Raw genomic sequence first — 27,531 nt, 5'->3', positions numbered from 1 at the left:
TTTTCAAAAAAAATCTAGGTTTCAATTTTCCATACTGTATTACATCTATGGTAAATGCTTCAAAGAGAATGTGTGATGCGCGTTAGTAAATGAAAGACTAGCTTCTCTGCTTGGTGAATTAAATACTTCAAAGGCAACATAACACTACAATAAGGAATATTGCATTTGCAGGATCCAAATGGAATACTGCATGAAAACTTTAACTCTGGTTTGTGAATTTTAGTATAATCACTGTTGCGATGTGATGGTTGTGAGTTTCTTTGGTGTCTAGCCAAAATATACCCTACTTCTGTGTTTTAAATAATTCGATATTCAATGCTGAATGGACTCTTTCAGAAAAAGACAAGATATTTCCCGAAAGGTGTAGAAGACATGGCATCCATTCAATTTAAAAAACTTTGGATGTGTGATACAATGAAGAATTATTTTTTGTTATTTAATTTAAACCCAGAGAGTAAATGTATTTTGAACTGATTTCGTTGCTTTTAACTAACACACTACATGTATTTTGAACTGCTTTCGTATTGTAGCCTTTCTCATTACTCAACAGGAAGGGATCAGGTATTCAATCTCCTGTTAAGACAAACCACTGAGGTTAATGCTATGTACTGTAATTTCTTTCTTATTCACAAATTACCATTTACACAAAACTGTTCTCATAATGCACAGGGATACTGAGAACCACACATTTTAATATATGATACTCTCCAAATATTTTATTTTGTATCAAATATGAGTCATTCATTGTTTCTGCTAAAAATACGTGTAACAAATATATATTTTATTAAACAGTTGGTAGGCAACACATTGTTAAATTGTAGGACATTAAAAATGACAAAAAACAGACATTATTTCACTGAAGCTGGGCTACAATAGCTAGTTTAATGACAGATGCCTAATAGGACATACTAAAATCACCACTATGTACAGTTCTTGGGAAAGTTTTGTGAACTGGCTGAACTTTTGATTCTCATGGCTCAAATTAAACGTTGTTGATGATGAGCATTTGCAGGGGAGCTCCGCTGGAGATGGTTGAGGTTTGGAGCACGCTGCCGCAGGACTTCACATGCATGATGTGGTTTGCTGGTAGTTCTCACGGCACTTAGCTACTTACTTTTGTCTATCTTCTTTGCCCGTTTCCCAAATAAAAACAGGGAAACGGGTGAGGTGATGAGCAATGCCGAAAAGTCAAGGTAGAGATGTAAAGGTGTGGGGTGATAGGTGAGAGGTGCCAGTAGAGAAATGATTGGAGCATGGACGGATTGATTTGAATTCTCCAGCTGTCCCATGCACTAACTTTTCTAGCTACCATTTCCAGCTCATCTAGTCCTCTCAGCCCATTCCTTTTTGAGCAACGCTACACTTAATAGATACATATATTGCTCTGAGATAGTAGCTATTCTCCTATAGCACTCCTGTAGGTAAGGTTCCCTGTGGTGTGTTCATCTGCTATTTAAATGTTTGGTGGCCCCAGGACATCCTTATTAACTTTATTATACATTTGTAATGGTCTTACACACCAAAAGGAATTTTGGTGTGTAAGACCTGTGCTTGCATTTTCTTTGGTAAAGATTTGATGGCGACCATATATATATAGGTATGGTACAGCCAGCTTTCACCGACAAAACCTATCTGAGTCCCATTACATGTCTTATAAAGCAAATTCACATATCCAAGTTGTTTCATGGGGCACAGTCTGCACTAAAGAGATGCCTGCTGCAAAAACAACAGTTAATGGACAGAATGCATAACAATGTCATACATTCACCCCAGTACAGAGATCTGGGCCTAAATCCATCGTTTTTTTGATCACCATGCCATTCCAGATGAAACCCAGCCATATGCAAATCAGTCTTGTGTATTGGTTTCACCTTTGCACTGTGTAAAGTTAGCATGGGCTAGTTATAATTTTAAACGCCATTTTTCCTTTTCCGCTACCTCTGCACACAACACATTTTTGTTATTATAGCTTTTCACCTAGTTAGGTATTTTGCTTTACACGAGAATAACATGTTTGCTACAGCTTTGCTTGGTAAGCTATGTCTGTACAGTGAGTGGCGAGGCCTTCAAGGTTGTTTCAACACAGCGCTTAATGTTTGGATTGATCAGCGCACAGAGTAGACATAATATGGATGCAGCTGTGGCCAACTTTGGGTTTAGGCGCAATTAATAATGCCCTGCGAAAGGCAGGAGAGACACACTTGATGAATATCCGTATGCAGAGTGTTGGTGTAGGAGATGATGTGATTCATTCCTGCTGAACCCAAAGGTATGGGCCCGCCCTTCTAAAGCCCAAAGGGACCTTCTGTAGATATAATATAATATACTAGCTAGGGAGGGTAAACCGAGGTTCTATTTAAACCTGTTTCCTTTAGCATTTTAACATGCTTTCACCCTTTGTATTTTATGGAATAGTAACCATGCTGTTAACCTTGATCTTTATAATATGTTTGCTTGTATTAACTAAGATACCGCGTTTGAGAACACTGCATTAGAAATAAACATTTCAAACTGGCATGTGTCCTCATTGACTCCTCGTTCTGGATTGATATGTTAGTATAACAAAAGAGTGTTCATGTGTTCCACGTTTCCTGAGGTATTCTAGGTCCATGTTCTGGGTTGTCTAAATCATTGGGGATTTGGAAGTACCAATGAGACACTGATAGCTAGTCTGGTAGGGGATTTTGGATGCTGAGGTGAGTTTGGCACACCCTAAATCACTTAGGTTCCAAGTCTCTGAGCACAGTTCTGTATATGAGCAGAAATCCCTGCTACATGGCGCCCGATCGCTGGTGGTCTTATTACATGACACTTGAGTAGTACTTATATCGGTCCTTAGCACCCTTCGCTATTGTTTCCGGAAATCAGTGGAGTCGGACAAACCTGCCTATAATTATATAGGTCTTTTCAAGCTTGATTCTTTCAAAACGGTTTCCTTGAATTACTACCCAGTTGTGCTACGTACTTTTTGTTGTACCTTTCTCCTTCTGTGTCGCTATGGCCGCAGTGGACATTTCGGCAAAATAGTCGCATTGCGGTGCGCAATCACTTGCAGAATTATCATGTCCCCGTGGATGGCATGGCCGTGATTATGGTGGTGAGTGCAGAGGTGGCTTACCTTTACGAGATTTTTTACTCGTGGGTGACCTTCCCGGCTGTGAACGCAAATACCAATGTGTTCGACACATATACTCCCACTGCTGTGCCGCAGGACTATGCTCCATATAGGACACAGGACGTTCGGATTGATGCTTGGCAGCACCGAGTTTGGTTTAATGGCATCCTACCCCACTCTTTACCAGCTCCGAGGTTAGGTCCCTTGTCCATTCCAGGCGCGACTTGGCCTGTTTTGGCTGGATTTACACCTCATCCTCAGCACAGAGCGTGTACCGTTGCTGAATTAAGACGACTACATGTAGTCGCGATTAGCGTGATTAGGTCGTTAGTGCAATACATTACCTGCAATCCCCCGGACGGGGCCCCAGGAGGTGCGGCGCTTCCTGCTGGACAGGGCGGAAAGAAACTTAGTCCTGTAATGGTCAACGCTGTGATGGGCAAGCGCCCCCAGGATAAGGATGAATTTCCTTTCTGGCTTGCCGAGAAGTTTGACCAGCTGGAAGCAGTATTTCCTAACACGACTCCTGGTGAAAAGCAAAGGATTCTGACAATTAGCATGCCAAAAGACTGGACCCCAGAAATTGGTGACTGTGAGTCGTGGGGAAAGATCTTTGCGGTAGTTTATGCGAGGTGCTTGGGCACTCCGTCCATGACTGTCCTTCCAACGGTCATAAAACGTGTTCAGGATGAGCACGGACCAGAGGCAGCGGTTGAATTGGGTATGCGCCTATGCGGCTCCTTTGACATAGTTTCCGATCTCATACTTGCGAATGTCGAGGGAGATGCGGTGAACTTTCAGGTGTCCAATGCATTGCAGGCGGTTCCCGATGCTGACAAACCCCGTCAGTTACCGAGGATTATTGTGGCGGCTACTAAGACCGTGGGCCGCAATAGCATGGGAGTCAAGCCATTCTACACTAAGGAGAAAAAGCAACCCCAAGGGCTGAGGTCAGAAAATGACGAACAGCCCAAGACCAAAAAACAAAATTGGCCGAAAAAACAAAAAAAGGGTAAACAACAACAAAAGCAGAAACAGGAGTCTCGTCTTGCATCACCAGTGCCTGCACCTACAGAACGTATTTATGACTTGCGCGAGCACGCGATGATAAAATCACCTGATCATTTTCAAGTTTCTGAACAATGCTCTCCTCTTTCTTTTCAGGACTCATCGGCCTCGTCGACCGATGGTGGAGGTGGCGGCAGAGGTCGGGGTGGCCAGCAGGGACGCAACCAGCCCCGCCCGAAAGACGGTAAAGGCAAGCAGGACGATTAAACACAGAAGAGACCCCAGTTTCAGAAATAGAAAGCTGTCGCTTTAACAGCGAGATATGCCACAGATAGTGAGAACACAGGTTCGGAATCAGACATGAGCTCTGACCTTGCTGGACAGCGCAGCGGAGATTACCATAGTGCGAGAGGCCCTGTGTCCGCTACTGAAGGTGACAGCGACTGAACGATATGTTGTTGTGGAGACAGCTGATACTAGAGTAGCTCCCCCTGATAGACTTTATGCAATAGTCCTTTAAATTGAAGGTGACATACAACGTACAATCAAAGGGGTATTTTGGGAGAATCTTACGACTACATATGAAATTTTGTTAACGGAGGCTGACTGGCCCCCACCTTTTGTGCTCGCAGCTCCGAGAGGGGAGGAGGTGATACTCCCTAGTTTCGCGCACACGGTCTCAAAATTCAGAGCATGCACTGAATTTTGCAGAAGAGTGGGCTAAGGCTCTTGCGCCGGCTTTGTACCGTACACAGTGTGGTTGGGATAAATTTTCCCCACACCACGAGATTCCTTTACGGTCTATGCCACAGCCTCAACCTCAATATCCCATCCGACGTGAAGCTACGGCTTCCGTCGCGGAAATCCTTGAACAATTGGAATAGCAAGGTGTGATTGAAACTTGTGTGTCACCGATGAATAACCCTCTTTTTACTGTGACCAAGCCTGACGGCTCGTACCGTTTGGTATTGGATTACCGGCATTTGAACTCGCATTGCCGTACCTGTGCAGTACAGAATACTCACGGCTCTGCTCTTGTGGATGGTCTTGTGCGTAAATGTTTTAAAACTACTCTTGACATATCCAATGTTTTTTTTTGCCCACAATTTGGACGGACTGAGTTCCCAGTGGACCAGTTTTACCTGTGGCGGCAAACAACACCACTATACTCGATTACCCATGGGCTATAAGAATAGTCCAGGCGTGTTTTTCTGCCCATATAGTCTCTCTTTTAGAGAGGATAGACACTGATGCGTGTTCGTATGTGGATGACATATATCTCACAGACGACAAGCTTTGGGCTGTGTCTTGTTGACCGCATAATTTGTAACTTTCCGAACTACGGTTACAAATTTAACTTTGCAAAGTCCCACATTGCAGAGTATACAGTGTTGTTCCTGGGCTACGAGCTCAACAATAAAGGTAGAGGATTGGCTCCTCACTTTTTGGAGAAATGCGCACAACTGCGTACTCCTACAACTCTGAAAAAATTACAGTCCTTGCTGGGATTTTTGAATTTCGGGCGTACTTATATTCCCGAATATGCCCAGCGTATCTCTGATAAAACCTACTTTTACCAAATCTTGCTGGCTGCCGGAACATTCAGCTATTTTGCAATCTTTGCAGGCTGATCTTCTAGAATCTAAATTCTTACTGACCCGTGATAACCACACCAATCTGGTGATAAGAATCATCCCTGGGGCGGTGGGTTTCACGTACCTTACTTTTAACGAAGGAGACACAGTACCTATTGCTTACAAGTAACACTTGTACACTTCGGCTGAAATGCGGTTTTCCTCTGTGGAAAAAGTTTTGACAGCAGTGCAAATGGCGATTCTCAAGGAACGTGCACTGTCACAGAAAAAAGGCATGTTAGTTGCTACCACGTTTCCTGCGTTAAAGGAAGTGACGAAAGCCAGTGTACCAAATTCTAAAGCTTTGCGCCCTCGGTGGATACAACGGGCAGCATCTTTGACGTCTCCGGATGTCACGTTTATTTTTTTATTTATTTTTTAACACTGTTTTTAACACTGTTTATTAATATGAAAACAGACATCGGAAAGACATTGTGCAGTTATGAATATTCGAGTTACAATGAGAAGCAAGTCAGCCAAGCAAAACATATTATCATTACCCTCCCCTCCCACCTTTAGCAAAGAATAGACCTCTGAACACATGACCCATTCCGTCTCAGTGGTCATCATCGGACTCTTCATCTGAGCTATCATCATCAGACTCAGGTATGGGATCGCAGATATCTCCCTTGTAAGTATTCCAGGCAGTCCAAATTTTAGTCCATTTTCCGGGGCATTTGCGATTAATATACACAGTTCTTTCAGTGACCATGGTAATGTCCATGTCCCTACACCAAGCTTCCAATGAGGGCAAATCAGCTGTTCCCCATTTCTGCGCCACATTGCGTTTAGCCACCATGATGCCGAGCGTCGCCCATTTTTGCCCATATCTCGTTAGGTCGTTAGGTTCCCAAACATTGAGGAGGTCTCTTCGAGGTTCAGGCAAAATGGAAACATTTAGAGTCTGGGACACTGTACGGAGGACTTTGCGCCAGTAGTCAGTTAGTACCGGACAATCCCAGATCGTATGAAAAAAGGAGCCCTCACTACCACATCCCCTTAGGCAAAATGGATGCTGTGTTCTGCCGATTTTGTGAAGCGTGTGTCGAGTGAGATATGTGCGATGTAGGATTTTAAGCTGGACAAGCCGCAATCGGGCCGGGATTCCCACCTCTCTAGGTGATGCAAGTGCCGTTTGCCATTGCGTCTCGTCCATAGCGCCAACATCAGCCGCCCATTTTTCCTTCAAGGCTGTTGTGGGGTCTGATTGGTTATTAATCAACTTACGATACGTGAACGAAATGGCACGTTTTGGCATATAATCTGTAAGTAACCTATCCTCCAAGGGAGAGGATTCAGGTATGTCGGCATTCTGTGGTAGTGCCGTGAGGAGTGCATGCCTAATTTGTATGTAACGGAATGTCTCCATAGGTGCCAGCTCATATTGCCTTTGCAGTCGATCAAAAGGGATGACCGTGCCTTTATCCCATAAGTCGCCTACTAGGGAAATTCCTATGGTGTCCCATTGTGCAAAGCCTCTGCTGTTCCTAAGTGACCCTAGCTGTTTCGTGTCCCAAAGGGGTGTGAGTTTTGTGATGGCCCCCTTCCACCCTAAGTGTGCCTGTGCTGTATGCCGTATCATGACTGTGTGTTTTGTGGGCCCTATCAGTTTTGACGCCCGTCGTTTATTATATAAGGCAGCTAAAATATGGTCTGTTCCCAGCTGCGCCCTATCCGCCTTGTAGGCGGGGTCAGTGTGTGGGGCATGTACCCATTGGTTTATGATTTTGAGATGCGCTGCCCAGTAGTAGAGTTGTATGTTAGGGAGCGCTATGCCCCGATCATACCAGTCACGGTGCAGTTTGGCTTGCGCAATGCGCGCAGGCTTATTGCCTCAAAGAAGTGTAGCTACCAGTGCCGATATCTGCTGAAAGTATCATTGAGGTACCGGAAACGGCGTGTTCTCAAGTACATATAAAAAGCGGGGTAATGCCATTATTTTGAATAATGCAGCCTTGGCAAGAATCGTGAGGGGCAGTGATTCCCAGTGCGACACGTCTCTACACAGCCGTTCCAGGGGGGGTGCCAGATTTTTGGAGATGACGGCAGCAGGGTCTGTCCATATATGTATACCCAGGTATTTAAATGAGTCCTGGGATATTTGTAACGGGCAGTGGGGGGGAAGCAGGGGGTTCTGTCCCCTTAAGTAAATATAATACTGACTTTGCCCAGTTAATGGTATAGCACGAAACTGCTCCGAAGGCAGCACAGATCTCGAAGAGGGTCGGCAGAGCGCTCGTCGGATCCGTTAGGTATACCAGGATATCGTCTGCGTACAGGGATACTCGGTCCTCCCAGCCTTCCGTCCATGTTATATCGCGTAGTAGAGGAGTTGTTCTAAGGCATATCCCTAAGGGTTCTAACACTAGGGCAAACAGAAGCGGCGACAGAGGGCATCACTGTCGAGTCCCTCTCGCCAGTTGCACAGCGCCCGAGAGTCGGCCGTTCGCCGTAATACATGCCACCGGATCCGTTTAAAGGAGCCAGATCCAGGCGCAGAATCTCGGACCGAAGCCCAGACGTGGGAGAACCGCAAAGAGGTAGTTCCAGTCTACCATGTCAAAGGCCATTTTGGCATCTAAGGAGAGGACAGCCGATGGCTCCGACAGGACATGTTTACGTGCCAATGCATTATGTAGACGCCAAAGATTTAGCGCAGTGTTCCTATTAGGCATAAAGCCGGACTGGTCCGGGTGTATCAAATCGGGCAGATGTGCTTGCAGCCTGTTAGCGAACACTTTAGCTAATATTTTGGATTCTGCATTGAGTAGTGATTTGGGACGGTATGATTGACATTCCGCTGGGGGCTTCCCTGGCTTTAGAATCGCCACAATCGTAGCTACCCTCTGGTCCCAAGGCAGCACACCCTGTTCCAGACGGTCGTTGTACATGTTAGGCAAATGGGGGCAGAGAGTGTCCGCCATGATCTTGTAGAGCTCAAGCGGGATCCATTGGGGCCCGGAGTCTTTCCGGATTGCAGTGATTGTACCGCCGCGTATATTTCAGCAATCGTGAGGTTTGCGTCGAGTTTTATGGACGCTTCCGGCGCAAGGCTAGGCAGTATTATGCTACACAAAAAAATTTCAGCCTCTACCATCGAGCTGTCAGAATGCGCGGTATATACTGTACGGAAATGGTCGGCCAATGCACCTACTATTTCCCCCGGGTCTGTTGTAATATCACCCTCTGTTGTTCTGAGCTGCGCTATAGTTCGAGTGTCTCGTTCTCTCCTGTCGAGCCAGGCCAGGAGCCTCCTCGCTTTATCACCCACGTCATAGATTTTGTGTTTGGTAGCTGCTAGAGCGGTCAATGTATCTTGTCGGAGGTGTTCTCTATGTTGTTGTTGTTTGAGATGAAGAGTGTGGCCCATTTCAGGTGTAGGATTATTGGTGTAGTCAGTGTCTGCTGCCTGCAATTCCTGCTCTAGTGTCGAAAGATATTGATGTTTTGTGCGTTTGTATCCAGTAATGGAATCAATTGCCTGTCCTCGGAGAACCGTTTTATAGGCCTCCCACAGTATGGCAGGTGAACTGACTGAGGTCATGTTTTCATTAAAGAAGTGTTTTGTGGTCTTAAGAAGGTCCTTCCTTACGTGCGGACTTGCAAGTACCCTGGATATATTGGGTAAAGTCGTGTATGGGACGTGCGGTGTGAGGAGTATGTTAAGACTACTGGGGAGTGGTCAGAGATCCCTCTAGGTCCTATGGTAATGTAGTCTACGCAGGAGAGACTGGATATTGAGGCCAGGACGTAATCTATCCTAGACAGACTGTCGTGCGCTGTGGAGTAAAAGATGTATTGTTTTGTTATAGGGTGTTTAGGTCTCCATATATACACCAACCCCATTGCTTCACTAACCCTCTATAAGCAGGAGACTTCGGCTGATGGGGCCCTCCCTGGGTGTCTATCCATGCCGGGGTCAATTGTGGTATTAAAGTCTCCGCCAATGAGGATATCTCTGTCGGGCAAGGACAACAGAAATTCACTGAGGGCCGGGAGCGCCACCGTTTGCAGCGCCGGGGGGGACATACACCGAGACCACATTGATCAATCTGCCCTCCCACTGCCTGTGTATCACAGCAAACCTACACTGATCATCATGTTTAGTCTGTAAGATTAAGAACGGGGAGTTCTTTCGCAGTAGAATGCCCGTACCCCTGGATCCGCTGGTAAATTCAGAGTGGGCCGCCATTTGAAACCCCCATCTGTCCATTGCTCTACATGCTGGACCTGTCATGTGGGACTCCTGTAAAAGCACCAGTGTAGGGTTTTGACGCTTCAGGGCTCGTAATACCAGGCCTCTTTTAATTCTATCTCCCAACCCGTGGACGTTCAACGTGAGCAATGTGAGCGGTGGCACAGGGACTGTGTGGCCCTCTATCCGGGTACTAGTGTGTGGTGTGATCGTCGCCATTAAAGTGTGGGATGCTTTTTGGACAGTACAACTCTCTAGTGTTATGCAAAGATCTGACCCGTGTTAAAAACCACCTTACAAGGTCCGCACCGATGTAAACTGAAACCAACATATAGAAATTCTGAGCTTCCCACTTCCAAAATACATCCCCCCTTCTTGCCTCCCTGCCTGACGGACTTGGAACTGCACGCCACCCCAACATAGCAGAGTGCTTCAACCCAACCCACAACAGTGTACTTGCGTGAAGGGGGTACGAAGTCCAGCGTGAATGTGACCCCTCCCGATCAGCCTGGCTCGCCTTTGTCCAGTGTCCAGAGCCGGCTAGTCAAAAAAAAGAAACTGCCAGTTATTACACAGGAGATCAAATTGCAATGTGTAGTCCTCGGGTTCAGTTCAGCCACTGCCAAGGTCGCCCGTGCCCACTCTCTGTGCGCTGTCGTGTTCTCGCGTGAAGAGGTCCTGACTGTCACCTCCCTCATCGTCGGTCCGTTGAAGCGGTTCTTTGTTTCCCCGTCTGGGTCCTCCCGTTCTCCTCCATCCCTCAAGCCAGTCATATGCTTCCTCCGGGGTTTCGAAGAATGTCTTTCCTTCTGCTACAACTCGTAGTCTTGCTGGGAACAGCATTGAGTAGGGCACTTCACTGTCTCGCAACGCCTTTTTAACTTCGATGAAACTGCGACGGCATTTCACCACCCCTGCGTGTAGTCGGGAAAGAATGAGATGGACGAGTTGAGAAGGCCAATTGGTGGGGAGATCCGCGCCGTTTAGAGAATGACGTCCCTGTCTCTAAAATTGAAGAGGCGTGCAAGCACAGGTCTGGGGGGCGCCCCGGGTATGGCCCTTCTGCCCGGCACCCTGTGTGCCCGTTCCACCGAGAAGAAAACAGAGAGCCCCCTAGGCTGCAGTCTGGTTTTTATCAAGTCTTCCACATATAGGTCCATAGCTTGGGTACCTTCACTCTCCAAACGTGAAACGGTCTTCTTCAGGATTGCTGTGTCACTGGTCAGGGTTTTTGCCGTCCGTTCCACCTCCACAACTCTGGTGGTGATTTTTTGAAAATCGGCACGAAGAAGCGACACTTCTGCGTAAATGGAACCCACTGTGGTTTGTACATTGGACAGGGCGGCCATTATGTCTTCCAGAGTTACTTTCTTCTTAGTCCCTGTGTAATCCCCTTGCGTTCCGTTTGTTTGATTCTTCCCTTCTGGCAGCGGGGGAAAGTCTTTTGAGTAGTCATATTTGTCCAATCTGCCTTGTGCGCTTTGGTTTCTTGTGCCTCTGCCTGACATGGTACCTCTCTAGAGCCGTGGCGGGGATAGCTGCGCAGCAGCACGTGGCCCACTGTAGGCGATTCCAGCTGGCAGTGTCGCAATTTGCGCCTTACTTTGAGGATATTGCTTCCTGCAGCTCACGGAGGCCTCTGTATGTTCGTCGACCCCGGCGAGGAGTGGGAAGAGGCGATCTAGAGTCCGGCGCTGTCCCGGGGAGGGTAAACACAAGTTCTAGGGGAGTTTTGAATGGGTCCGGGCCTCTTGATTGGTTGTGGCGGTCCCAGCCCCCAGAGTCCGCAACCCCTGCCGCCGAGGTGATGTAGGGGTGGTTGGGGGAGGGGGGAGGCACGACGCAACAGCTGCAGCCCGCCGGAGGAACCAGCCAAAGAGTCCAGTATCGGTACTGCGAGCCTTTTTGTACCTGTTATAGTCCGGTCTTGGCAGGAGCGGGGGGGGGGGGGGGGGGGGGGGGAGGGGGTCGGGCTGCTCATTACGGCGCTGTTCAAACCCCCAGGCAGTGGCACGGTCTTCCTCCAGATGTCCGCTGTGGCCGTGTTACCCTGTAGCCTGGTGCGAGCCTCGCAACACCTGCCTCAATCGCTCCTCCCGATCTCTCCCCCTCAGCCCCCTTCACCCGGACCTCCAGTCCCGCCACCTTCTCAGCAGGCCGATTTTATTTTCAGTGCGCCTGACCGCCCTCAGGGTCTTTCTCTCAGTGGGCAGGCGCCGGGTTTCCCCACCTCCGCTTCTCTTCTGGCGACCGCCGGCACTCACCCGGGGCCGCGGGCGACTCAAGACCCCGGCTTCCTCTGCAGGAGCAGGCCGCCTCCACACAGACGTGACTGACTCCGGCCCCAGTCGTCCGATTGAGACTGGAGTCACGGCATCCGTCGCCGCTCGGTCACTGGCTACTGAGGGAGCCTCGGCCCTCCGATATAAGGCATGATAAGTGGTCGGATTTATTTGAAGGGACACTTCACCGCCGGAGCTAACTCAGCACGCAGCCATCTTGTCGGCTGCTATCCACGCCCCCAGTCACGTTTATTTTTGATGCCTCCTTACAGTCGCAGGAGTTTTTGTAGTATAAATTTGTTCATCCTGCCCCTTTGGCTATGCGGCCTTTGGAGGACTTCCATTGCATCATATACACTGATGGTTCTGCGCAGGTTGCGCATGGGTCTAAGCACGCATACGTTTCCACTTGCGCTATTGTGGTAGGTGCCATGGTGAATGACGAGTTCAAGTCCAGAGTCGTGCACACGCAGACTCTTGGGGACTGCACCGCATAATTGGCAGAGCTTTGTGCTCTGATGCTTGCATTGGATTACGCTGATACTGGTGTGTCAACTCTTATTGTGAGTGATTCTTACTACTGTGTCCAGTCAGTTGTCTGTGCGAGACTTATTGTACCTCTTTCATCCGGCCAATAGAAACTAGATACCATAAAAACGTTAGTACAACATCAAGTACCTATCAGAAATCTATATGTGCAATAGACGGCTACCTGATGAAAGCACGTATGCCGAAACCCGCGTAGTTGACACCTGCCGCACTGCCTCCATCGACTTCACGTCTATCGTATTTTTCTGTGCATAATTTTGTTGGTTATGATGAAATAATTTTTATGAAATGATTGTTATTAAATAGATACTATTAATGGATATGACGTATAAAGCTGATCATAAGCTATATACAAAATAAGAAAATAAATGTGGTTTGATTTATATTTCTGTGTGTATACATTCATTAGAATAGGATGGTTTCCTTTTGCTTCTGAGATATAAAATAGGTTTATGTTTTCTATAAGCACCTAGCTTAACTTTTTCCTTAAATGCTTAATTTCCCTATGTTATAGCTAGTTGTTACTATATGGGTCCCTTGATTCCAATAAAGGCGGGAGCTGTACAAACAGACGCGCGATTATGTCTTTCAATGTGACATTTGCCAGCAGATTAAGCCTTCAACTGCTGCGCGTCCAACCCAGACACAGTTGTTAATTTCTAATTAACCCCTTGGGTGTGTTTATTTAGATCACTGCGGTCCCTTTTCTTCTGATACTGCGTATAAGTACATCTTAGTAGCAGTTGATTCATGCACATGCTTTGTGTGGGTGTGGCCTCACCGCAGCGCTGATTCATGGACTGTCATAAAAGACTTGCGTATCTTTGTAGGGATTTTTACCTGTGGTACCTTCCATTCGGATCAGGGTCCGGCTTTCGCCTCTAAGGCGTATAAGGATGCCATGACTTCGTTGGGGGTCCAAGTCAAGTTTTCGTCTCCATACAGACCTGAGGGTAATTGTGTTGTGGAACGGATGAACCGAGATTTAAAGCAGTCTTTGACGGCTCAAGTTATAGGCATTGGCAGGAACTGGCTGGCCCATCTCAATGGCGTGCAGCGTGCTCTTAATAATCTCCCTAGAAGCTCTCTGGGTGGGCGGACCCCATATGAAATGCTCTTTGTTATCAAGATGTATGTACCAGACCTTGACGGTCTATACTCGGTGGCTCAAGCCGCCTCCTTTGACATAGATGAACATTGCAATGTTTTACAGTATCTACAAAAGACAAGAGACAGTCTTGCAAAGGAACATTTGCCCTCCACCTCGGAGGATGCACTGCAGATCCCGGTAGTTGGCTGGCTACCCCAAGTTGGAGAACTAGTTTGTGAGAAGATCGATAACAAGAAGCGTGGCTCAGTGGTTAGAGGCGGCAGACCCGGAAGCTGAGATCGGCCGTGGACCAGGGTTCGATTCCCTGCCTCGGCGGGTCTCGGACTCAAAATTCCACGGAGTCGACAATTCTCGCTCCGGTGCCTACTCGACTCACGGGGTCACACTCTGCGACTCTGGGCAATAGCTCGCTTAATCTCCACTACGGCCCCTCGCGGCGGGATGCCTGGCTTTCACCTTGTGGATACCCAGCCGGGGTATCTCACAGGGGAATACCAGGATGGGTTCCCTAAGCAAGCGCCTTGAGACCCCTGGGTTAAAGTGTTGCGCTATTGTAATCGAAGCACATTTACATTTACATTTACAAAGAATTTGGTTCCTCTTATCGAGCTCCGGTTCCAGTGCTTGGCGTGAAGGGTACAAGAACAGTCGTTTTACCACCACTTCCAGGTCATAAGGAGAACAGGTACATCTCCATTGACAATGTCAAGATACACAGAGTGGCCGATTCTTCTTAGTATGACACCGGCAGTCTGTTGTCCTTCAATTTTGAGAAATTCTGTTTTGGCCCCGGTTTCCAATCCTGTGCCTGATAATGCTCTCGAGTTGCCTGCAATTTCATGTCCTTTATTGAGCATACTGCCTGGTACTTAATGTGATTATTTATTTATTTATTTATTTCTGGTATTTGTAAAGCGCGACACTCATCCCATGGGATATCACGGCGCTGTAAAACAAAGGAGATGAAAATGAATATACTTATCCTACTGACTTATCGATGCCTGATTTGCAAACTAGCTTGGCTACAGAATCCAGATTTTCATTTGACACTGTATCCAACACATCTAAAAAGCCCTCGAAAATTTCGACTTTGGCAAGACTGTTTAAAAAACATTTTTTGATTCCCCTTGGACTTATATTTGGATGGTGCTTTTTTAGATTTACTGTTTCATGAAAATTAGTTTTGTGTTTTATTTTTTCCGTCTTGTCAATCGACACTATGTCGAGGAGAGAACTTGCATTCAACATATCAATGGAACTTTGGCTCCCCATTCCTCATCACACCGAGTGCAGAGAGACCTGGCTTTTGTTAACATCACTGCTTGGCCTGTCTTAGATGGGATTGTATGGGATGCTGTTCGATTTCGAATTCATGGGCCCACTGAGGTTATAAATGTCACTAATGTGCTTAAGAGTATCAATGGGGGATGTGGTTGAACAAAATATACGTTCTGATGATTGGGATGTTCAGGCCGTTGAATCATTGTTTTCTGATTTGAAATATTATGCTACCTTTGATGCTGAAGATTTGTACTTGGAGTCTGCTAATTACGGTGATTTGTATTTTTATCAACATTTTGGCAATCACTACCTGCATAAGCTAATACCAGGAGGCTCACTGTAAAGTTCACCCAGTGGGAACACTGTCCAGCTCCTATACAAGGCAGTTCTGCTACCTTTTTGAAAAGGTTCACTTACTTTACAGATTTTAATCAATCTAATCCAAATGCCTTTTATTTTAAAATGGGTGATAAATCCATATTCAAAGTTAGACTTACCGATAATAAATTATTGTATTCGAAGTCCTTTCTAGACCAGTTGGCTGTTTGGGGCTATGAGTTGTGGAAGGAAACAATTGACCTTAAATTTGTTCGGGGTTCTAAAAGCCGGCAAGTGCAAGGCACTTAGGCTTTGCACCGCGCATGCCTCATCCCGAACTATATGTTGTTTTTGAATTCTACTATTTCACAAACAACATGCTTTGGATTGGCTACTCCTAAAAGATTGAATGCTCCTTCCTTTCCTGATTTAGAGGAATATTCAGGTTGGGGTAACCTTACTAAATTTTCCATGAGAGAGTTACAAACTCTATTATTGAATTCCTCCTTCAACATATCCAGTTTGGATCCCGAAGGCTGGTTGCTCTGGCACAGACGTGCTGATTCATGCCAACATCGTTTTCTGGGTTTAGCTCACGGCTTTACTCAGGTGAGGGTAGATCCCAGTTTTGAAAGTGACCATTCTGTGACTACCTATTCTGTAGGCAAATTGTGTCAGAACTGGCTCAGGCATTCTACCTTGGCGTCAGTTAAACTTCATTTATCTAAACTGACTGATGATGTTGATTTGAATGATTTTATTAAAGGCCCGGCTAAAGGTAGATCTAAAAGATTTCCAGATTGAGGCGGCTACCCGCCTTAAGGCTATAGATCAAGCTAATTTAGAAAAAGTGCTAGCAGTTGTAGATAACAGCATTAACACGCTCTCTTCTCGCATTTACACGTTAGATAATATTGTGTCATCTGTAATAGATATTGTGCAAGATGAGGTGTCTGCCCTGTACCACGGTCAAAATCAGTTGCGCTCCATTATGCAGTTTGCATGGAAATTACAGACCCTTTAAACCGGTAAAGTGCCATGGCATTACATGAATACATCCTCCCTGTTTGCCCCCTTTAATTTGACTGACAAGCAAAGCTTACTATCGATGAAGGATGCTTCTTTTTCCATGTTACACATTGAGAGCCTTTACCGTTTTCTGTGGCAGAAGCCAATGCTGCTACGTGGCTTCTTGGAAGTTCTTTTCTCCATGAAGCCTGGTCACTTCCTTTTACATATAGATGTCTTAGGGAGGAAAGAGAAGTTTATTTGAATGGTGAAGAATGCACTGAAACACCGGATCATTCCTTGATGTGTCGACATATCCAATTACATGGCTCTTGCAACCAAAACAAGCCTAATTTAGCATGCATTTTGAAAGGCCCATCCGTGCCTGCAATCGTTCCCACATTTACATTGCTGGCTAACGGGAGTTATTTACTTTTAAACAATAAGGATTGTTGTGGGTTAATTAAAGGGATTGCTTATGTTGTTACAGTCAGTGAATGTGTAGTTTGTTGCAAGAATGTAATGTATCCATCCCCGCATGGGAAACTTGATGTTTCCATCTGGCCTAAGATTCCGACCTTGAAAGCAGAGTTCAATAAGATGAGTCGCATAAGAGCTCTATTGTCCCAGAAAGAAGTTGCCCTCACATCTGCTCGTGAAACATTTGCCCTTCACGTGGCTAACACCCGCACAGAAGTACATGCCTTATTAAATACTGATTTGCCCTTGCACTTCAGTGAATTAATTCATGCAACCTTCAATGCGTCCTCCACTTCGGGGCTGGCTCACTTTTTTAAAGTTGTAAGCAGTGGCTTAGTTACTTCCTTCCAAAAGATTTTCGGAGTCATTCCAGCTTTCTTCCATTCTATTTTCTCCAGCCTGTTTGGTGGATTTCCCTTGCTACTGGCTCTTGCTGCTGGCGTGCTGTTGCTGTTCTGTCTATTACAAAACGGATGCACATCCTGTGTTACAAGACGGGCTGTCTCAGCTAGGGCTCCTTCGCGCCCGGATGCTTGAGTACTATGGTGCGCTGCCTCTTGCTACACTGAGTGCAGCTTATAGATTAATGTTTCAATTTTTCTACTTTACATGCGTTCAGCCTGCTTTCCATTGCCTGAGTTGCGACTTCCAATGGGCCCTGGATTTGTGTCTCTTTAATACGGTGTCTCCCGATGCTGATTATAATCAACTTATGAGTCCCTTAGTTACTCATGAATTGCTTTGTTCTGATGGAGGGATTATGGCCTTTGCAGCGATGCATGGTATTCTGGGTCGTTGGAATGTGTTCGCAGCGGCGCAAGATTTCTTGGCTCGCAGTTTCCTCGAGAACCCACTGAGTTGTCCTCTGATGGTGCAAGAGGCTCCGGTAATCGAAGAGCATGTATGTTCTTTCCCTTTGTTAAATTGGATGGCTGATCTGTTTTCAGATGATAACAGTGACTTCCTGTTGGAGGCTGTTGCTGCATATTTTGCCTATTCATTATTAGGATGTACTGTGTTTGCAGTACATACACAGCTCGTTGGATTATTGGATTTTTTTGGACTCTCAGAAATTTTTGGAAAGGCTTGCCTATTGACTTTATCAATGTCCAAAACTGAGTTTTTTCACGACTATTGCATTTTTTTCTTCGATTTTTTAAGTGCCAAATTAGAGACTTGTGTTAGAACTATCGAACTTGAACTCTGCATTCTTAAATTGTCCCTTTATACTTGTCCTATCAGTGCTTGGATCAAAGGGAGGGTGTCTTGTGTATTGGTTTCACCTTTGCACTGTGTTAAGTTAGCATGTGCTAGTTTGAATTTTAAACGCCATTTTTCCTTTTCTGCTACCTCTGCACACAACACATTTTTATTATAGCTTTTCGCCTAGTTAGGTATTTTGCTTTACACAAGAATAACATGTTTGCTTCAGTTTGCTTGGTAAGCTATGTCTGTACAGTGAGTGCAGAGGCCTTCAAGGTTGCTTCAACACAGCGCTTATTGTTTGGATTGATCAGCGCACAGAGTAGACATAATATGGATGCAGCTGTGGCCAACTTTGGGTTTAGGCGCGATTAATAATGCACTGCTAAAGGCAGGAGAGACACACTTGATGAATATCCGTATGCAGAGTGTTGGTGTAGGAGATGATGAGATCGATTCCTCCTGAACCCAAAGGTATGGGCCCGCCCTTCTAAAACCCAAAGAGACCTTCTGTAGATATAATATAATATACTAGCTAGGGAGGTTAAACTGAGGTTCTATTTAGACCGGTTTCCTTTAGCATTTTAACATGCTTTCACCCTTTGTATTTTATGGAATAGTAACCATGCTGTTAACCCTGATCTTTATAATATGTTTGCTTGTATTAACTAAGATACTGCGTTTGAGAACACTGCATTAGAAATAAACATTTCATACTCGCATGTGTCCTCATTGACTCCTCGTTCTGGATTGATATGTTAGTATAACGAAAGAGTGTTTATTTGTTCCACGTTTCCTGAGGTGTTCTAAGTCCATGTTCTGGGTTGTCTAAATCATTGGGGTTTTGTAGGTACCAATGAAACTGATAGGTAGTCTGGTAGGGGATTTTGGATGCTGAGGTGAGTTTTGGCACACCCCAAATCACCGAGGTTCCAAGTCTCTATGCACAGTTCTGTATATGAGCAGAAATCCCTGCTACATGGCGCCCGATCGTTGGTGGTCTTATTACATGACACTTGAGTAGTACTTATATTGGTCCTTAGCATCCTTCGCTATTGTTTCCGGAAATCAGTGGTGTCGGACAAACCTACCTATAATTATATAGGTCTTTTCAAGCTTGATTCTTTCAAAACGGTTTCCTTGAATTACTGCCCAGTTGTGCTACGTACTTTTTGTTGTACCTTTCCCTTTCTGTGGCGCTATGGCCGCGGTGGACATTCCGCAACATAGTCGCATTGCGGTGCGCAATCACTTGCAGAATTATCATGTCCCCGTGGATGGCATGGCCGTGATTATGGTGGTGAGTGCAGAGGTGGCTTACCCATACGAGATTTTTTTACTCGTGGGTGACCTTCCCGGCTGTGAACGCAAATACCAATGTGTTCCACACATATACTCCCACTGCTGTGCTGCAGGACTATGCTCCATATAGGACACAGGAAGTTCTGATTGATGCTTGGCAGCACAGAGTTTGGTTTAATGGCATTAAACGTTCTTTAACAGCTCCGAGGTTAGGTCCCTTGTCCATTCCAGGCGCGACTTGGCCTGTTTTGGCTGGCTATAGATATAATATAATATACTAGCTAGGGAGGGTAAACGGAGGTTCTATTTAGACCTGTTTCCTTTAGCATTTTAACATGCTTTCACCCTTTGTATTTTAAGGAATAGTAACCATGCTGTTAACCTTGATCTTTATAATATGTTTGTTTGTATTAGCTAAGATACTGCATTTGGGAACACTGCATTAGAAATAAACATTTCAAACTCGCATGTGTCCTCATTGACTCCTCGTTCTGGATTGATATGTTAGTATAATGAAAGAGTGTTCATGTGTTCCACGTTTCCTGAGGTGTTCTAAGTCCATGTTCTGGGTTGTCTAAATCATTGGGATTTTGAAAGTAACAATGAGACACTGATAGCTAGTCTGGTAGGGGATTTTGGATGCTGAGGTGAGTTTTGGCACATGCTAATTCACTGAGGTTCCAAGTCTCTATGCACAGTTCTGTATATGAGCAGAAATCCCTGCTACAGTGCCACATGGGAACAGCCCAGCCCGAACTGCCAAGCCAGTTCCTCCCTGGACTTGAAACAAGCATTCTAGGACCGGGTTCGGGCTATCAGACCTCATCAGCCAGGATAGCTTGATTCCAGTGGCATGAAGAGCATGGGACTCACGTCTGAGCATACCTGTCCCACTCGGAGTGACCGATGCAAAAACAACAGTTGATGGACAGAATGCAGAACATGTCATACATTCACCCCAGTGCAGAGATCTGGGCCTAAATCCATAGCTTACTCACCATGCCATTCTAGTTTGAACCCAGCCATATGCAAATCAGTCTTGACCATGTGTCCCATGGGAACAGTCCAGCCCGAACTGCCATGCCAGGTCCTCCCTGGACTGGAAACAAGCATCCTAGCAGATGCCTACCAAATGTTTAGGACATCAGCCAAGGACACTGTTATCATTCAAACCTTTTGCCAGTCAAATACTGACCAAGCGGAATTATAAACCAAAAGGTGACTAAAGTATCCTTCCTAGTGAGTATAGAGTGCCCAGTCATTCCTTGCAATTCTTGAGAGAACTTGAAAGAAGGCGGCGGAGACTTTAAATAGAGATTTAACTGAAAGGATAGGGAAGATGAACAAGGCAACATCAATGCCAAATTTAACGGCTCTAAATACCACCAGTGAAGAGGGGTGGCAATCATGCATAATTCATGCCGTACATATCACTGAAGGAACGCTCGAATGTTGGCCTGAAGACCCCTTAGAATCAGGTTTTGTAGTCCAATTCACAATTACTTCACCACCATTACCCATGAATGCCTTCCAGCCTAAGTAGCAATCAAAGACAGGACCTCAGGCAGCAGTAGCAGTGGTCAGTTCTGGAGGTGGAATTGGTCACCAAGACAAATCTACATCTTATACAGTTCAGTGAATATTCTTGTTGAAAACTCCAGTGATTTACAAATACAGCCCAATTACATCTATTGGAAATCCAATGAAAGAAATACTTAAAATGTGTGGCGAGTTACTGGAAGAACGAAAAAAGAGAGAGAAGAATCGAAGTGTAACAGTAGATAAGATAGGGTGGACAAATGACATGACCTATATAATGCTGGCTCAATCCTCAACTTCAAAGACCATAAGTATAATAAAGCCAGCACGAGAGTCCCCACGTAGAAACTTAAAGGAACAGCTACCCGCCTTCCGTTCATAACCCAGACAACGAAGAAATCACGTTTCTCCACTGCAACCTGAAATGAGTAAGATCTCCATACTAAATATACATTTTTCCCTGCAAAACAGCGAGAGTTTGACACCCAGGAACAAGGCAGTGAATAGGTCAACAAATATGTATGCTTTACATTTTCACCTTGTTTCAAACGTAGACCCTGAGCGCCTTACACAAATGAAAGGGAATATGCCACTACCAGCAGATCAAAACCTTAGGTCCCAAATTAATGACAAACTGAATAATTTTTATCAGCAATGTTCAAAAATCCCCACAGAAAGAACCTTGAAATAAGTTTCTAGCATGGTTGAGGGTGAACTTTCCTGTTCAGAATAGTATAACAATGGCGGAAATATCATCATCTGTTGATCTGGAAACCTACCCGAATATTTATGGTGAAACAGAAACCCTGAAAAAAAATTCTTGCCCTTGAAACTACTTCAATAACCAAGATTGAGACACTTTTAAACATTGTCAAATTTAAAAGGTCTAAACCTAAATATGCTGTTTACTGTTCACTGCATTTCTAGTCCCGTCCTCCATTGACTGACTGTGCATGAGGAAAAATACAGCAATAGATTGCACAAGTAGATACATTATGTTTTCTTTGGACACCTTCCCACTCAATTGTAACTTTCCATTTCATTGCAATGTACATATCAATTTTTTTTTTAATCGATGTAGGTTTTTCTTGACTTTTGCTTGTTGTTTTCCCTTCCCTTTATACCCTTTGTCTTTTCTTTTGTCTTCAAATGTAATAACTGTACTTTGTTGATGTAATTAATGATTTTGACATATCTGTTACACAAAAGGCTCATATAGCTGACAATTTTAAATAAAACCCATTTGCTTTCGCTGCTAAATGAAATTCCTGATCTAAGATTAAGATCCTGAGTGGAAGCCTATTAATCCCTCAGCAGGAGAAGTTGTGCATACAATTTCACAGTCGATAGAGCTTAAAACATTGCACATCACTTTCTAAACCCAAGGAATTATATGCTATAGCGATCATCTCTCCCACAAGTAGAGTTCAGTTAATAAAGATACCCTTCATTTGAACAGGACATACATAGCAAGACACAGCTAAGGGATGTGGTGAACAGCTCTACATTGAAGTGCAATAGCTACAGTAACTCAACATTAAACAAATTTACGCCTCCTTGCAAAACATCATCAAAGGGCTTTCAAATGATCAGAAAACAAGGACAAAGCCTGGTCGTTCAAACTGCACAGCTCTGGAGGAGGACTAACCATGCATATGGTTAGTCCAGGTCTGTGGTTACACAGACGGCAAAAAGCACACAATGGCCCGGACTGAAGTAATATTCAGCGGCTGAAAATAATTCAAGCATTACACTCATAGCACCTATGTTTTCTCTGCCAAACACTGCATCAGAAAATGGAAGAAATTGTGCAAGGTTGGGACATGAGGATGTGTAAGGAGATGCTTAACAGTCGCTGGCAAATCTATGGAACGTTTTAAAAGTTTTCTGCTTCAACTACACTGGAACATAGGAAACGCTAAGAAACAAGGATTGGCATAGCCAATAGGCCTCGCCTTTGGGACCTTATAAGTGTTTAGTTATGCAGCACAATATCCTTGGTGCAACAACATTAAATGTTGCATGGCTAAGCACTTATAGGGTCCCAAAGGCGAGACCTATTGGCTATGCCAATGCTTGTTCTTTCTACCTATGGAGAAACATTCCAAAAGCATTGTTTCAGGAATGAGCTTTTGAGATATTTTTGAAAAAGCGGCCTTGACACAGTCCTTTTAAGTCATGCCAAAGCCTGACCAGACAGCACTGGGTACAAGGCTCCTGACTGGAGAAGTAACTGTTGCCATGGTATTTTAGGAATACATTGAACAGATTTTTAAGGCAGGAATACATTGGTTTCTTTGTGCAATTTTGCACCAGCGTTTGGCGATTACATACCACGCACTGGTTGGACAGTTTCATTCCACCGAATTTAGGACTAACTGACAGGCGCAAAATGTAGTCTTTTCAATGACTTCTCAGTGGAAATCATCGCCACTAGAACATTGCACCAGAGCAATCATTGTAGTCTAGGAATGAGGGTGCAAAATCGCATCATCACAAGTGCCTTTTTTTGTAACTGAGTCCCAGGAAATATTCGTTGTTTCAGCACCTTCATGCTGCCACAATATTAAGAACTGGTTGTAGATGGAGCAGCCAGCCCACCTATGATGTGAATCTCTAATTGCGCCAAGAAACTAATCGGTGAGGGAGCGCTTTCTAAGAAACTTTAACATAACTTTATTGACTCACTGGGAAATGCTGTATTCAGATCCTTGGCTCTTACAGTGGGCCAGTATATTTTAGTAAACAAGTCACTGTCTTCCAATTACTGAACTGTTCACAAAACACGAGAAGGCATCGACCCGCACTCGGGGGATGGTGCCAGATGAGAAGCAGGAGACCTGCGTTACTTGGCACCGTCGCTCACCGTGGACATTAAAACAAGACTCATGGGTGACTAATCTCTGGCAGGAGCGCCCCTCTGCTGTGTTAATGGCCAGCTCCCCATCGGCACCAGCGAGTCTGCTGTATAGAGAGGCTGAGCGAAAGACTAACAGTTGTTTATCAGAGTCGAACTGCAGTCCCAGGCTGACGAGCAAGGAGGAAAAAATACTGCGGCCCTCGACACCTCGCGGAGCTGATGGTGACTGCTTCATCCGGCTTGGATGGCTGGCAACGACTGCTGGGTTTGTTCAGGTCTTCTGTGCCACATTTGTTTGCGGCAGCAAATCTGCCAAACTGTGCAGGGGGAAAGGAAATGCGTGCTCACCTCCCCCACACAGCTCTGATTAATTAGGTTAGAGGGAATGTGACGTAAGAAATGTATGGCACAGAACCCCATGCATGTCTTTCTTCACATCCTGTATTCCGTGTTCACGAAACAACCATTGGCAAAATGGAGAGGATTGAGAGCAAGGCCCCAAAAATATTTGCAGGGATTTGTATAGATGAAGGGCGGAGAGAGAAAAGTAAAGCGAGATAAAGAGTGAAACGGGGGTAGGACGAAGGAGGAAGGGGGCAGAGTGGGAAGGAATAAGGGAGGAAAAATATACAAGGTTTAGTACAAGAGGCGAGCTCGGGCGATGGAAGAGCAGAGAGCCAGCTGAGCGCGAGAAGGAGGAAAAGCGATTATAACAAGCATTGGCCACGCAGCCGTGAAAGTGATTGCGCGCTGTAAGGGTGCCCGCGAGCAATGCGAGGAAAGCTAGATGGCGCCTGTGCATGTAACCGCACGCTCTAGGACACACCAAACGCATGTGGTCGGATTTTTGTAGCCCACTAACTAAAAGTCTCGCCAGATCAGCGCATGCGCTGGCTCAGGCGAGACCTAAAATGTGGAAATGATACTGTTTGTCTTGGCCACACTCATCAGTTGTTACTGCGAGCAGAATTAAATTGCTTCACTTGTATTTTTATTATTTGAATGCTTCAAATACCACTTGCAGCACAATGTCTTTCTTTTGATCAAATTGTATCTTTAATGCAAATACCGACAATTGTTATAAATCTACTATTGACCTCAAACACCTGACCGCAATCCTCAACTCACAAGAGTTCCACACATGAGGAAAGCCAAAAAAAAGTGTCGGACCTATGAACTCAGGGTTAAGAAAAAAGAAGTTAACATTTGATTAATTGAAGCATTTTTGTTCTCTCCTTACACACATACAAAAGTACAAACAGAAATGGGACAGTGTTTACAATCTGACAGTCATCTAGGTATTGAGAGCCTGGAAAAATCTAGTAATCTTGTAGTGAGCAGCCGAGTAGAGACACTGATGCCCGTTTCTGGCACATAAAATTATACCCCAGCTTGACATGAACTTCGCCGGGACCACTAACTAAAACCCCAATGTTCTCCTGAGTGGGTGAAGGCGGTTCAAGAGGGCACGATTTGGACTGGTATTGGCTCCTGAAGACGCAGACGACTCATAGGATCCGTGAGCATTAACCCCTCCGCCGCGGCCGCATTTCTGCGCCTGTACCGCACATTCCGATCGCGGGCGTGGTCATGACGGCTCCCGGCCGTCATCAGCACACACCCACCGTAACTGATGATGACCGGGAGCCTTCATCAGCACCGAAGGAGTTAAGCTAAGTGTCTGCATTCGTGGCTCGATGCCCCGTCCCTGACATGGGCCAGTGTCGCATTCTACAGCATTACCGTGCTGCACCTCACCAGCTCCACTGGGCTGGATGTGAGTAATATGCTTGCTAGAACCTTTGTTCCTGGTAGAGTCCTTTTAGCCAGGACGCCCAATACAATTGCCTGTGTGGCGGCAGACAGGATCAGCAAGACCTGGGCCATTCAATTAGCAACTCTTGGGCAGATGTTGGCTCTGTGGGGACCTCGAGCCTCATTTCGGTGATCGTGCAGCCAGACCCTCCCCGCCGGGGTCCAGGTTCCGAGTTAGTGTGGTTCCGTGTCACGGCTGAAACATGTTGCCGGTCACTCTCCCGGAGGGGCAACAAGACGGATTCCCTAATACACGGTCATGTGGTGAGCTTACCTGAGTGAAGTGTGCCTGCTTCCTCCACTCGTTCGGTGTCACGTGTGCGATGATCAGCTTTGTTGCCGGTGTATGAGGGTTTTAGGGCACAAATGTTAGGTGAGCTGGTCTTACATCTTCCTTTGCGGTGGCTCTGATCTCTCTTTTCTCCAGTATGCTGTTGTACTGGGCATAAACTCCAGGTGACTTTGCTCGCCCCATACACAGCGAACTGGCTTGCCCTCTGGGCTCTTATTCCCTGTCCCCTTCACAGATGCTATGTTTTACCTTGCCCACTGAATCCCCTGAGCATCATGGGAATCTGTGTACACCCATGCTCTAATATTCAATTTACTGGCTGCCATTTTATCTGCTGGTTTCTCACGGGCACTTCACTCTGGCCCTCCAATTTCCTTTTTTCCTTTATAGGCTGGTCTTCTGCCATCTAAAATGGCTCCCAACTCAGTCGTCTGAGCCCTCTCCAATCAAGATTCATGTGTAGCGACATATGACTACCTGCAACAGTACTAGAACTGGCACTGAAATAGGAGATTCCAAAATACTAGGAAGCAGACCATACTGCTGTATTCAAAGATGCAGCCATCTTGGAAAGAGGTTCCCTCCACTAGGGGCATACAACTACATTTTCTACCACTCACTTGTTTAAAATCAGATATCACCCAAACATAACCGGAAACGCTGCAAAAAATCTCAAACATAAAATGCTCAAATAAAAAAAAAAGAAACACATACTAGATTACTATTTCTGCTTTAATAAGGGAACGATAATCAATGATCTAATCTTCATTACCAAAACATTGTGCTCAGTGGAGAAAAGCGCTATCCTCCTTAGTCAAGATCACCTCCACCAAGGAGATACCGCACAGCTTTATAATTGCTATCAAGCCCTCATCTGCCAAATCCGACATCTCCATTTACAACAATGGCACTGTGCTCATTCAATCCTCTAATCGTAATTTGATGAGCTCTTCCTCTAACACCTCCCAACCCTTGTCGCCACTAACAACTGCCTCCCTTCTGATCGATAACCACACCTAATGTTCTCCTTCTCCCATCTCATCCCACTACTCTCCAATGGCACCTACCAACTCTATAACTCATGGCATCACCACAATTCCAGAGAAAACTCTTGACACCCGAGATTGCTGACCCCGCCCCAAGACACCATCTCTCCGGTAACTCCTCTCTCCACTCAACAAGCAAACCAAATACCAATATTGTTCTCAAGTGGGACAGTAACATCACAATTCCTGATCAGTTATCCAATATTGAGATGCCGATCAAGGTTTCTACAAACTACCAATCAACCATCTCTTTAGAATTGATAAGATCTCTCTATAACACTGTTCTCACAAGACAGGGTCTCAAAAGGAGTCTCGACACTTCCACCTAACCCCCAAGCTCTACATCATAGTACAGACACTGACCAAAACCCCATCACCATATCCCTGGGTTCACCTAACTCTTCAAACCACCGCCCCAACTGCTGGCCCCACCCCCAAAAGCATTCACAAATTTCTTCCCAATCGACTCAATAGTAACTCCAATCTCGGTTCA

General features: G+C 45.5%; 1 protein-coding gene across 2 annotated transcripts in view; it reads right to left on the bottom strand.

Annotated features, from left to right (window-relative positions):
- The window catches only part of BCAS3 (BCAS3 microtubule associated cell migration factor), a 3,998,327-nt gene that overhangs the window by 3,383,445 nt on the left and 587,351 nt on the right, over positions 1–27,531 (bottom strand). The window lies entirely within an intron of this gene.

This window comes from Lissotriton vulgaris, chromosome 2_1, assembly GCF_964263255.1.
Source record: "Lissotriton vulgaris chromosome 2_1, aLisVul1.2, whole genome shotgun sequence".
NCBI classification, from domain to species: domain Eukaryota; kingdom Metazoa; phylum Chordata; class Amphibia; order Caudata; family Salamandridae; genus Lissotriton; species Lissotriton vulgaris.
Note: the sequence above shows the minus strand (reverse complement) of the source record. Positions and strands in the feature narration are given on the sequence as shown.